The sequence below is a fragment of the Leptodactylus fuscus genome, chromosome 3 (assembly GCF_031893055.1).
Source record: "Leptodactylus fuscus isolate aLepFus1 chromosome 3, aLepFus1.hap2, whole genome shotgun sequence".
NCBI classification, from domain to species: Eukaryota; Metazoa; Chordata; class Amphibia; order Anura; family Leptodactylidae; genus Leptodactylus; species Leptodactylus fuscus.
This window is the reverse complement of record NC_134267.1, coordinates 243200631-243212494: the sequence shown is the minus strand read 5'-3', so window position 1 is coordinate 243212494 and position 11864 is coordinate 243200631. Positions and strand designations below refer to the sequence as shown.

General features: G+C 46.6%; 1 protein-coding gene across 1 annotated transcript in view; it reads left to right on the top strand.

The window, feature by feature from the left end:
- The first annotated feature begins 882 nt into the window (after positions 1 to 882).
- EMILIN1 (elastin microfibril interfacer 1) overlaps positions 883 to 11864 on the top strand; it is a 49603-nt gene continuing 38621 nt past the window's right edge. The window contains exon 1 of the mRNA XM_075269396.1: positions 883 to 945. The gene's annotated coding sequence lies outside the window, so the exon portion shown is untranslated. The remainder of the gene's footprint in view (positions 946 to 11864) is intronic.

The following is an 11864-nucleotide window of genomic DNA, read 5'->3' as shown; positions in this document are numbered from 1 at the left end:
GCCCCGGTCTGCAGCAGGTTACAGATTACAGTACACTGGAGGTCCAGGGGCCCCGGCCTGCAGCAGGTTACAGTACACTGGAGGTCCAGGGGCCCCGGTCTGCAGCAGGTTACAGATTACAGTACACTGGAGGTCCAGGGGCCCCGGCCTGCAGCAGGTTACAGTACACTGGAGGTCCAGGGGCCCCGGTCTGCAGCAGGTTACAGTACACTGGAGGTCCAGGGGCCCCGGTCTGCAGCAGGTTACAGATTACAGTACAGTGGAGGTCCAGGGGCCCCGGCCTGCAGCAGGTTACAGTACACTGGAGGTCCAGGGGCCCCGGCCTGCAGCAGGTTACACATTACAGTACACTGGAGGTCCAGGGGCCCCGGCCTGCAGCAGGTTACAGATTACAGTACAGTGGAGGTCCAGGGGCCCCGGTCTGCAGCAGGTTACAGTACACTGGAGGTCCAGGGGCCCCGGCCTGCAGCAGATTACAGTACAATGGTGGTCCAGGCGCCCCGGCCTGCAGCAGGTTACAGATTACAGTACACTGGAGGTCCAGGGGCCACGGCCTGCAGCAGGTTACAGTACACTGGAGGTCCAGGGGCCCCGGCCTGCAGCAGGTTACATTACTGAAGGACGTCAGAGGCTCCAGCACTGAAGTTGTTAATCCCAGTAGATGGAAACTATGAAGAACTCGCAGGGTCTGAAGCCTTTTCCCTCATTTCTGTTTACCCAGTATCCTAATATTAGCCCGGCGGTCCCTGGGGCCCGGGGTGTGAGGGGCTCCTTATAAGGGATGGGTGAGGTCACGTCTGTGGACTGCCGCCTATTAACCATATCCTTGCCAGGGGCCACCACAATATGACACAATACACACAAGGGCTCCGATGAGACCTCACATGGAAATCTTTCAACAGGGTCCAAACATGGAGGCAAGAGAGGAACATAGAAGACATATAGGTACCATGTAATAATGTATATATATGTGTGTGTGTGTATAATATCAGGACATAATATAGAGGAACGACGGATGGGGGATAATAATATGTAATAGTCAGTATATAATACATCAGGACATAATATAGAGTAGGGGTCCACTACATGTAGAGGAAAGGATGAGAAGGACCACTAGGAGGGCTGTGTGGACTTTCTTAGAGGTTTTTGCTACTAGTGCACTGGACCTGTCTACTGGATGTCCTCAGAAGAACATCTGCCATGTGTCTACACCTGTCCGCTATCGGTCAGAAGATGCACAAAGGATGGAGAGTCTGGCACAGGTGGCCACAGCTAAGAGACAAGGAGAGGGACATGAACATCTGGAACATCTGGTGTCCTACTACAGTAGCCCGAACCTTCAGTATAACCCCCAGTCAGAAGGTCCAGAAGGGTCACTGTTACTGGACACGGGTGACAACGCCCCATATAGTAATATAATATCACTCCTCATCCCCTCCTGTCTTCATATGAGATAAGAGACATTCGCCATATAGTAAGAAAACTGAAGAATCCCAGAGAAGATTGCAGAGGAGGATCGAATAATGTGTGAAGACGGAGGAGAAGTCCTTGTGTCAGCCATGAGATGGAGAAGACGTCACCGAGACCTTGAACAATGGATGTTTTATACTCAGGATCTTCTCAGGAGCCTCCACCCTGTCACATGGGATACGGGAGAAGAATGACATTCAGGTCATGGCACAAGATGTCCACCTGCAGGCCGTACTGATAGTATACACAGCGCTGAAGGAGATCACAGGTCCTGACCTCAGTATACACAGAGTACACCTATACACAGTATACACAGACAGCAGGAGATCACAGGTCCTGACTTCAGTATACACAGAGTACACCTATACACAGTATACACAGACCACAGGAGATCACAGGTCCTGACCTCCGTATACTCAGAGTACACCTATACACAGTATACACAGACCACAGGAGATCACAGGTCCTGACCTCAGTATACACAGCGTACACCTATACACAGTATACACAGACCACAGGAGATCACAGGTCCTGACCTCAGTATACACAGCGTACACCTATACACACAGTATACACAGACCACAGGAGATCACAGGTCCTGACCTCAGTATACACAGAGTACACCTATATACAGTATACACAGACAGCAGGAGATCACAGGTCCTGACCTCAGTATACACAGAGTACACCTATACACAGTATACACAGACAGCAGGAGATCACAGGTCCTAACCCTTCCCTATAGTAACAAATCCTTATATATTAGATACAAGGGTCTATCTACCACCATATATAATTCCCTTGGACCTCGGGGGTGTATTCCATCTGGATCGGGTGATTTCTCTATTTTAGTGTTTTGCAGGCGGCGCCGCACTTCTTCCTGGGTTAAGCAGGTGACATTTCATTGAGAGATAACATTCCCCCTAATCATGTTCTGTCTATTGTATTTTCTTGTGTAAACACTGTAGAGAAGAAGGCATTTAATACTTGTGCTTTTCCTCATCCTCCTCCACCATTACTCCCAGATCACATCGTCAGTTTTTTATCTTCTTCTTATTTATGTAATTGAAGAATAATTTTGGATTATTTTTACTTTCCTTGTCAGTTTTTCTCTCCGCCTCAGTCTTCGCCTCCATTATTTATTTGTCTTTTGGACAATTAGTTCTTCTCCTTATAGATTTTATGTCACTACTTTCTTGTTTTAGCGCTTGTTGTCTTTTTATCCCTCATTGCTCTCCTTACCATGTTAGCCATATTGGTTTTCTATGATTTCTGTCCCGCTTATTTCCATAAGGTATACGGCTTGTACTGCCCTATTTAGGCTGAAGCCCTACGAGGTGTCTACACCACGGTTTGGCCGCGGTGGAATTGCCGTGGAAAATAACTCAGTGTTTTACGGTCCCTGCAAATTGGCGTTTCCCATTCAAACATTGCAGAACAATTTATTTAGTTTTATTCACATTTTAACCCCTTAAAAAATCCCAAAATTTTGGAAAAAAATACATTGCCATATTCTGACTCCTGTAACTTTTTTTTTATATGTAGTGGGATGCATAGGGCGTATTTTTTGTACTGTATTTATTAGATTCCCTCCTGGGGGTCTTGAACCTCAGAGGGTCTGATCACCTTGGCAATGCCAGCACTTCCTTGGGCTCCCGGCGGTCATGGCACCAGATTCCTGACCCCGGATCTTGTTTTGGGCGCCAGCGATCCTCTACAAAGCTCAATTCCTAACAGTGTGGCGGATGTTGGGAAGGGGTTAAAGTGCACATAAAATGTTATGCCATGGTCACTATGACCTTGATGACCCACGACCTCCACTTTTGACAATCTGTCTCATTGGTTGGTCAAAATTCGATGTGTGTGTTTATATGTAATGTGTATATGGTTGTGCTATGTGTGTAGAGATCACAGCGGGGGGTGTATATGGGAGGAGGGGTAACTTTAGGAGGGGTAGAGGCCTGAGGGGCGCAGGATCCAGCTGTTCTTGTCAAAAGGTAAAATTCTGAGTATGTGAAATATGCGATTCTGCTGCCACCCCAGACACTTACAGATCTATCTTATTGATATCCCGTCCCCTCAAGACTTCTTTGTCCTTCTTCAGGTTACCGTTCCCAATTCTCCAGTGGTTCGGGGTTAAGCAGGAACTTTCCATCAATCCTCCTTCTTACAAAGCATGGGTAGTCAGAAAGGTAAACAAGCATGGGGCGCTCCTCAAACTAGAGGGTGCTATCTGATGGCATGGGAACATGCAAAGTGGTCCCATTGCTGTAGGGTCCCGTCTCCCCTATGTATGTCCCTAACTTGATTTACAGGTCTAGAAAACCTGAACTATTGAGGAACTTTAGACTGGTGGCTGTTGGGAAGACCTCTGTGTGACCTGAAATAGTGGAGTAGGTTCTTCGGTCTCACAGTCTATGGGGTGATATGGTGGGGAGTGTATTATACAGCAGTCATAGATAGCTTGAGGGCTGGAGAACTTGGCCTTCTGCGAGGTGTGGTAGGTTAGGGAGAAGGGATTTGTGATTGTTTGGTTCAGATATTATGGTGTTTCCACTAGAGAGGTTGTCCCCACCATTATAGATAAGGGGCCCCTCAATCTATACGACATGTAATACATAAGGACATGAGGTCTTCTCCTGCGCCATCCTCTCCTCTGGTCTGTCCTCCAGTATGTAGATGTGTGATATCAAATCCCGGGGGTGTCCATGAAGGTCCCATCACGTGTAACTAAGTAAGGAAGGAAGTTCACGACATCCTAGCACAAAAACATCCTTCCCATGGGTCCTATCTGATCCCTCACGTCATAATCCTCCGCACATCAGTCATCAGTGAGAAGGTCCCTGGCTCTGACAACCCATCACACTCTTCTCAGCGGGCATTTTCCACTTGTTGACCCCTCGCCTGCTAATCTTTCTTAATTGTTCTAGAAATTCATCTAAATGTCCTGATGAGAAGCAGCGGCCTCGGCTACGGAGAGTCCTGGATGAGATCCATTACATGGCGCGTATAACCCACTCATTACACTGCTAAATATAGAACCAGAAGTATGCTCCTCACCCTGCCAAATCCTGCCTCGTAATAGCCTGCAGCCGGTCATAGCAAAGTCCAATGTCTACGATACTACTACACGAGAGGAAAAGATGTACAGAACCATCACTGTGTGAGAAGAGTGGACCTTCTATACTACATGATATAGATATCACTAAGTGGGGAGAGCGGACCTTCTACAGAACCTGATCTAGATGTGAGGAGAGTGGATCTTCTACAAAACATGATATAGATGTGAGGACAGCGGACCTTCTACAGAACCTGATATAGATGCCATGTGAGGAGAGCGGACCTTCTATAGAACCTGATATAGATATCATTATGTGAGGAGAGCGGACCTTCTACAGAACCTGATCTAGATGTGAGGAGAGTGGATCTTCTACAAAACATGATATAGATGTGAGGACAGCGGACCTTCTACAGAACCTGATATAGATATCATTATGTGAGGAGAGCGGACCTTCTACAGAACCTGATATAGATGTGAGGAGAGCGGACCTTCTACAGTCCCATTTATGGGAGAGGGGTAAGAAAATCTCGACCGATGAAAGTTGTCTTGGTCGATCTACTCTTATAGACGTAAAGTGAAGAATCTCTTGGTCAGACTCGTCTTCTACCCTCTAAGAACCATCAGGACATCACAACTCCAGCCATACTCACATGGTGCACCATCGCTGTCAGTGTCACACACATATCAGGTCTATTCAGGCCCTTAGTAGGTGGGTGAGGGGTTGTAGGGGGTATTGATCGCAGTAATTGATGTGTTGGTCACCAGTCTTTCTTCTTGTCCTTTGATCTCCAGTTCCAGGTCAGTGATGTGAGGAGCCTTCACTTCCTTCCCAGAACTCTCCTGTTCTTTGTTATTTAACCCCTTCAGTAATAAAGCGGGAGGTTTTTAAGATAGCATGTGAAACCTTCAATGGTCCCTCATCCAACGCCATTCACTACACCTTCTCCTTGTGTGAGTCCTTTACTTTGTCCCGATTTCCTCCCTTACATTTTCTGAGTATTCTTATTATCATCTGGGGATCTCCGACCATGGTCACTAGAAGTAGCCATGGGCCTGACTAACTGACCTGAGAGGGGGCGAACACAGCCAGAGAAATAACAGAAAACCTGACTTGGTTCACATTTGAATGGAGAGGCAGAAACAGAGAAAGCCCCGCCCAGGTGTCCGACTGGACTAACGGCGAATATGAGGGAACACAGAGACACTATGCAAAAGTGTAGGAAAAACAGAACTTAGCATCACACACCAAAGCCCTACAAAAAGTCCAAACCTCCAAGTAGTAAAAGCCTAGACCTCATTACACCCGGAACACTAAGCTCGGAGCAATGTGCTCAATACTTATCAACTTCCCACAGCCTGTAATGAGTCTTCAGCATTGCAGAGAGACTTAAAGGGATCCTATCTTTCAAACAAATTTTTTTTCTAACTAATACGTAGGAATAGCCTTAAGAAAGGCTATTCTTCTCCTACCTTTCTTTGTCTTCTCCGTGCCGCTGTTCGCTTGAAATTCTGGTTTTTCTCAGTATGTGAATGAATTCTTTTGCAGCACTGGGGGCGTCCCCAATGCTGAGAACTCTCCAGCGCCGCCTCCGTCTTCTTCTGGAACGAGGTCTTCACCGTGTCTTCTTCCGGCGGCGTCTTCTTACTTCTAGGCCTCGGGCAAGCCGACTGTGCATGCTCACAGCCACAAGAAAAATGGCCGCTTGCACAGTATTGTGGTCAACTGACCTGGTAGAGGTGAGAGGCGCTAATGGCTTAATAAGATTCCACACACCTAAATGGTGGTCTCTCCCTATGGAGTGACGATATCCCCCCGACCCTGTCTAGAAGCCTCTCACCTCTGCCAGGTCTGTGTCAGGCTGATGAGATGCAATAACATCGAAACAGCTGTCCTCGGCTGTGAGACTACCTGGTAAAATCCCAACATCATTGCAAACAAAGGCCGGGCATGATGTTAAAGGGAGCGCCACCTATTGGGCTGCATGACTGAGACTCTGTCTTCCTAATTACATCATGGAAGATAGACTTGCACATCCTCAGGGAGCGCCACCTATTGGGCTGCATGACTGAGGCTTTGTCTTCCTAATTACATCATGGAAGACAGATTTGCATATTCTTCCCATGTTCCCTTGCACAGTGGAGCGCTCATGGCTTAATAAGACTCCACACACCTAAATGGTGGTCTCTCCCTATGGAGTGACGATATCCCCCCAAAAAAAATTTGTTTCAAAGATAAGATCCCTTTAACCCCTTCAGAGGCAAAGACACACTAGAGCACAGACCAGCGGTCCAGCTCATTACGTGATCCACGTGTGACATGCCCAGTGTGAACATTCCCCTGCCGCGTGTCAGACGATTCACACGCAGAATGATGTACAGACCTTCTATGCCTGAACCTAACAGGCTGAGATTGCGAAGACTGGGCCATAACACTTCTCCTTTAACACCTCCTGGTCTCCTCTGTTACTTTCTCCTGTTCTCTTACAGTCCTCCCCTTTGACATTTTTCCCAGAAGCAGTGCGACTTGAAGAGGTGCAGACAGTGCAGTTGCATCCAGGCCCAGGAGCCTTGGGGCCCATTAAGGTTCTCTTCCCAATAATAATACATTTTACTTCTATAGAGCTAACATAGGTCACAAAAGCTTACAATCTATGATAAATGATATATTATCGTCAGGGGGCCTGGTCTTCTCTCTTACCCATTCATGGTCATCTCTCTTACCCCCTCATGGCCTTCTCTTTTAGCCCCTCCTGGTCTCCTCCCTTACCCTTCTCTTTTAGCCCCTCCTGGTCTCCTCCCTTACCCTTCTCTTTTACCCCCTCCTGGTCTCCTCCCTTACCCTTCTCTCTTACCCCTTCATGGTCTTCTCTCTTACCCCCTCATGGTCTCCTCCCTTTCCCTTCTCTCTTACCCCCTTATGGTCTTCTCTTTTACCCCCTCCTGGTCTCCTCCCTTACCCTTCTCTCTTACCCCTTCATGGTCATCTCTCTTACCCCCTCATGGCCTTCTCTTTTACTCCCTCCTTGTCTCCTCCCTTACCCTTCTCTCTTACCCATTCATGGTCATCTCTCTTACCCCCCTCATGGTCTTCTCTTTTACTCCCTCCTTGTCTCCTCCCTTACCCTTCTCTCTTACCCCCTCATGGCCTTCTCTTTTACCCCCTCCTGGTCTCCTCTCTTACTCTCTCCTACTTTCCTGCTCTACCTTCTCCCATCTCCTCTTTTACCATTCACCTCCTCCTTGTATGTTCCCCCTCCTTTGTTTTTCTAGAAGTGTTTCCAGTTCTCAGTCTCCATTTTGCGGTTCAGTAGCCATGTCTCCTATGCATAGAACAGAACTTTAGACCCTGAGTTCCTCCAGCCTGTGCTGACCCTTGCTCGGGTCTTCTGTTCTTACTTTTTGACATTGTTCTCATCCTATTAATATTATAAATGTGAAAGTTTGTGAGTTTGTGGGTTTGTGTGTTTGGATGTTTGCATGTTCGGATGTTTGTTCCTCAATCACGGAAAAACCGCTCCACCGATTTGGCTGAAATTTTCCACAAACATAGTCATTACACTCGATTAAACAATAGGCTACTTTTCGTCACAATAGCGCACATACGTTTGTGCCAGGACCCCCACAAAACCCAAACTCACACCACCATCTCTGCAATCTCACACACTTTGGACCATAGCAAGCCACAAAATTCATATTACCCTCTCCAGCCTCGCCCCTAACCCCACACAATCTCATATACATAGACTTTACCACTCTGCCCCTCACCTTAACGATACTCCAGGAGGCGCTCTATAACGCTCCGGAGCAGCCATGTTTGCCAACCCCCACCGCTCTGACAATCCGCGACACCGCCCACCCATGTCAATACCCCTAGGAGGTCTAATAAATGCAAAAAAAAAAAGTTTTAAAAAAGTAAAAAAATATAAAAAAATAAATAAAAAGGATTAAAAATTCAAATCACCCCCCTTTCCCTAGAACACATATAAAAGTAGTTAAAAACTGTGAAACACATACAACTTAGGTATCCGCGCGTCTTAAATCGCCCGCTCTACAAAGCTATACAAATATTTTTCCTGTTCGGTAAACGCCGTAGCGGGAAAAATGGTCAAAAGTGCCAAACCGCCATTTTCTCACTGTTTTGATTCTGCTAAAAATTTGAATAAAAAGTGATCAAAGCAATAACATTTCCCGAAAATGGTAGAACTACAAAGTACACCCGGTCCTGCAAAAAAAGACGCCCTATACATCCCCGTACACGCACGTATAAAAAAAGTTACGGCTGTCGGAATATGGCGACTTTTCAAAAAATAATTTTTTAACACAGTTTTGGATTTTTTTTAAGGGGTCAAAATGTAAATAAAACCCTAAATATTTGGTATCCCCGGAATCGTAACGAAGCACAGAATACAGGGGACAGGTCATTTTGGTTGCACAGTGAACGCCGTAAAACCAAAGCCCGTAAGAAAGTCGCAGAAATGCATTTTTTCTTCAAATCCACCCCATTCTGAATTTTTTCCCTGCTTCCCAGTACATTATATAGAATAAATAATGGTGGCATCAGGAAGAAAAATTTGTCCCAGGAAAAATTAAGACCTCATATGGCTCTGGGAGCGGAGAAATAAAAAAGTTATGGGGTTTAGAAGGAGGGGAGTCAAAAACGAAAATCAAAAAATGCCATCGGCGGGAAAGGGTTAAATTCAAATACTTCTGTCCCAAAGTCACTATGTAAAGTTTCTCACAACACCGTATATATAGCAGCGCAAATACAAAGTAACTGCAACACAAAAGTCTCACGGATTCTCTGAATTATAGCAACAACAAGATACAAAGTTACATGTCATATCCCATACCTTATACACAGTACAAAAACCTTACCCGCGCCTGTATATACCCACTGCTACAATCACCGCAGACCAAGTCGCGGGTACCAGCTAGTAGGTCATATTGTCCTTTAGTCTTTTCCACACCTACCTCGGGGATTCAGCCTCCAGACCTCATCCTTGAGTCCACCATGTCTGCTTCTCACTGCCGTGCTCATGCTTGTATAGCCTGTGCCAAGGTTCTGGGCCCCTCTATTGCTCTCCTGGATCTTCTGTGGCTCCTTCCTACATGCATGCTGAGTCTTGGCTCTTATAGGTTCCATGTGTACCAAAGCAATGCCTTGCCAGCCAAAGCCAAGGATTTACAGGATCCCATGATCTTGTTTGCTTTGGCAGCAGCTTTCTGACACCAAATGTTATGAACCCTGAAAAATGCTCCTGTGACAAATAACATGGAGAACGGACAAAGAGTGATCTAAAATAGTAGAGATATGCAGCTGGTTTGTTACAAATTTTCCAAAATTTCTAGGGGTTCATCACCCACAAATCATTATTAAACCAAAAGGGTGGTGTGGAAACCTAATACTCACATTCCTCATCTCTCGACTCCCTCGTAGCATCCAGTGCTCATTCCCCGGTGATTTTGGTTGTCTATGGTCCTCTTTTGGCCTCTTCTGTGTTGGCATGAGAGCCAAGGTCACTACTGAGGCCTGTAAGTGGGCTGGTGATGTCACTAAAGTGGCTGGAAAGGCCAGAAGAGGACGGAAGACGACAGAGAATGAGCAACGGCTGCCAAAAGGTGATGGAAGTTGAGTATGACCATTATTTTTCTGCGCATTAGATTGACACACTGATGGGTGAACCTCAAATATTGTGAAGTTTGCCCATGTGTCCTACAGCCAAGACACCAAAGCACAATGACAAAAATGTCTGATATCGTTCTGACCAGAAGATCGGGGCAAAGATAGGAGTGTGCTACAAAGTGAGGTGTGTGCAAATGTGCTATCATTGGGTCACCAACTCTAGGGAACTTCTACACCTTGATCGGCTTTGAACATGGGGCCCGGGTCACCTACAGGTAGGTATGGGGCCAACCTGTATACACCTACTGTCTAAGCTTCCCAATGCATTAGCGTTCCCGTTCCTTACCGATAGTCCAGGCCACTGATCAGAGCGGATACTACACTTGGTCTTAGTCAAAGTGCTGAGAATTGTGGTGTCCATCAGCATTAAACACCCGTATCCTCTCAATGGACCGTGTCAGGGGGTCAGATCTCGGGGTCCGGACTCTGATGTTGGGATTTCCTTCTCTTTATTCCCTCCCAGTTGGGATTTAGCTTTGTATTTTCCTCAGTCTCTATATTTCCGCCTTCATAAGATAAAAGCTTCTCTCTATATTATAATCCTCACATTGTTCCCTCCATAGGGTAATCCCTCACTAACCGTCTAATCTCCACCATCAAAGCCGGTACCAGTCACTTGTGACCTCAGTCAATGTCCTTTATGTCAGGCGCAGACGCCTTACACCCACATATGGGGGTCTTATCTTATCACAGCCATCGGCCCATTGTTTTGATCTTGGGAATATTTGCAGTTGTGTTCATGGAGGCGCCATCAGATGAGGGATGAGGAGATCCGGCCTCACCTGCTGTGCTTCTTCTGTACGATCTGCACATGTTCATCCCCATGAGACTTCAAAACCCCTGTGTCCCCTCCTGATTTCGTTGTCCCCTCCAGACCTACATGTCTCCTCCAGACCTATATATCCATTCAAGAGTCCTCTGTCCTTCTCCAGACACCTTTATCCCCTCCCGACTCCTCCGTCCCCTCCAGACCTACATGTCCCCTCAAGAGTCCTCAGTCCTTCTCCAGACACCTTTGTCCCCCACAGACTCCTTTGTCTTCCTGCAGACTCCTCTATCCCCTAGCTTACTCTTTCTGTCCTCTCCAGGCTCCTCTGTCTCCTCCAGACACCTCTTTCCCCCTCCAGAGTCTTCCAGAGAATGGTTATACCATTAACAATACAGTTCTCCTGATATCTGTCGTCGGGGAGAAGCTAAAGACCACCATACATAGTAGAGAGTCTATGTTTGTAGATCTCTTTGCTTGCTGTCCATCACTGGTAGTCCTTTGGTCTATCCTGGATTGGCCCTTACTGATGACGGGTTCTTCATCCTCCAAATACTAGTCTATGATTTCCCCTTCGCCTGTCTAGAGTCCCCTTTGTTGGTCCCTGTTACATCTACTTGGCTTGGCTCCATTCTTGGTGTGCAGGGTTTCTGGATCTTGTGCGACTCTTCTTCAGGGTCAGTTGTGAGTTATCATTATCCATCAGCTCCATTAGCTACTCCCACCACCATCATCATTGTCTGTCATCATGTATGCGGTTCCTCTCCTAATAGTGAGTCCTGCAATACCCATTATCTTCTCCATATACTGTCCAACTGTTACACCATTCTACCATACCATGTCCTGGAGACACTGATAGTACCCAGGAAAGTGACTTCTACAGA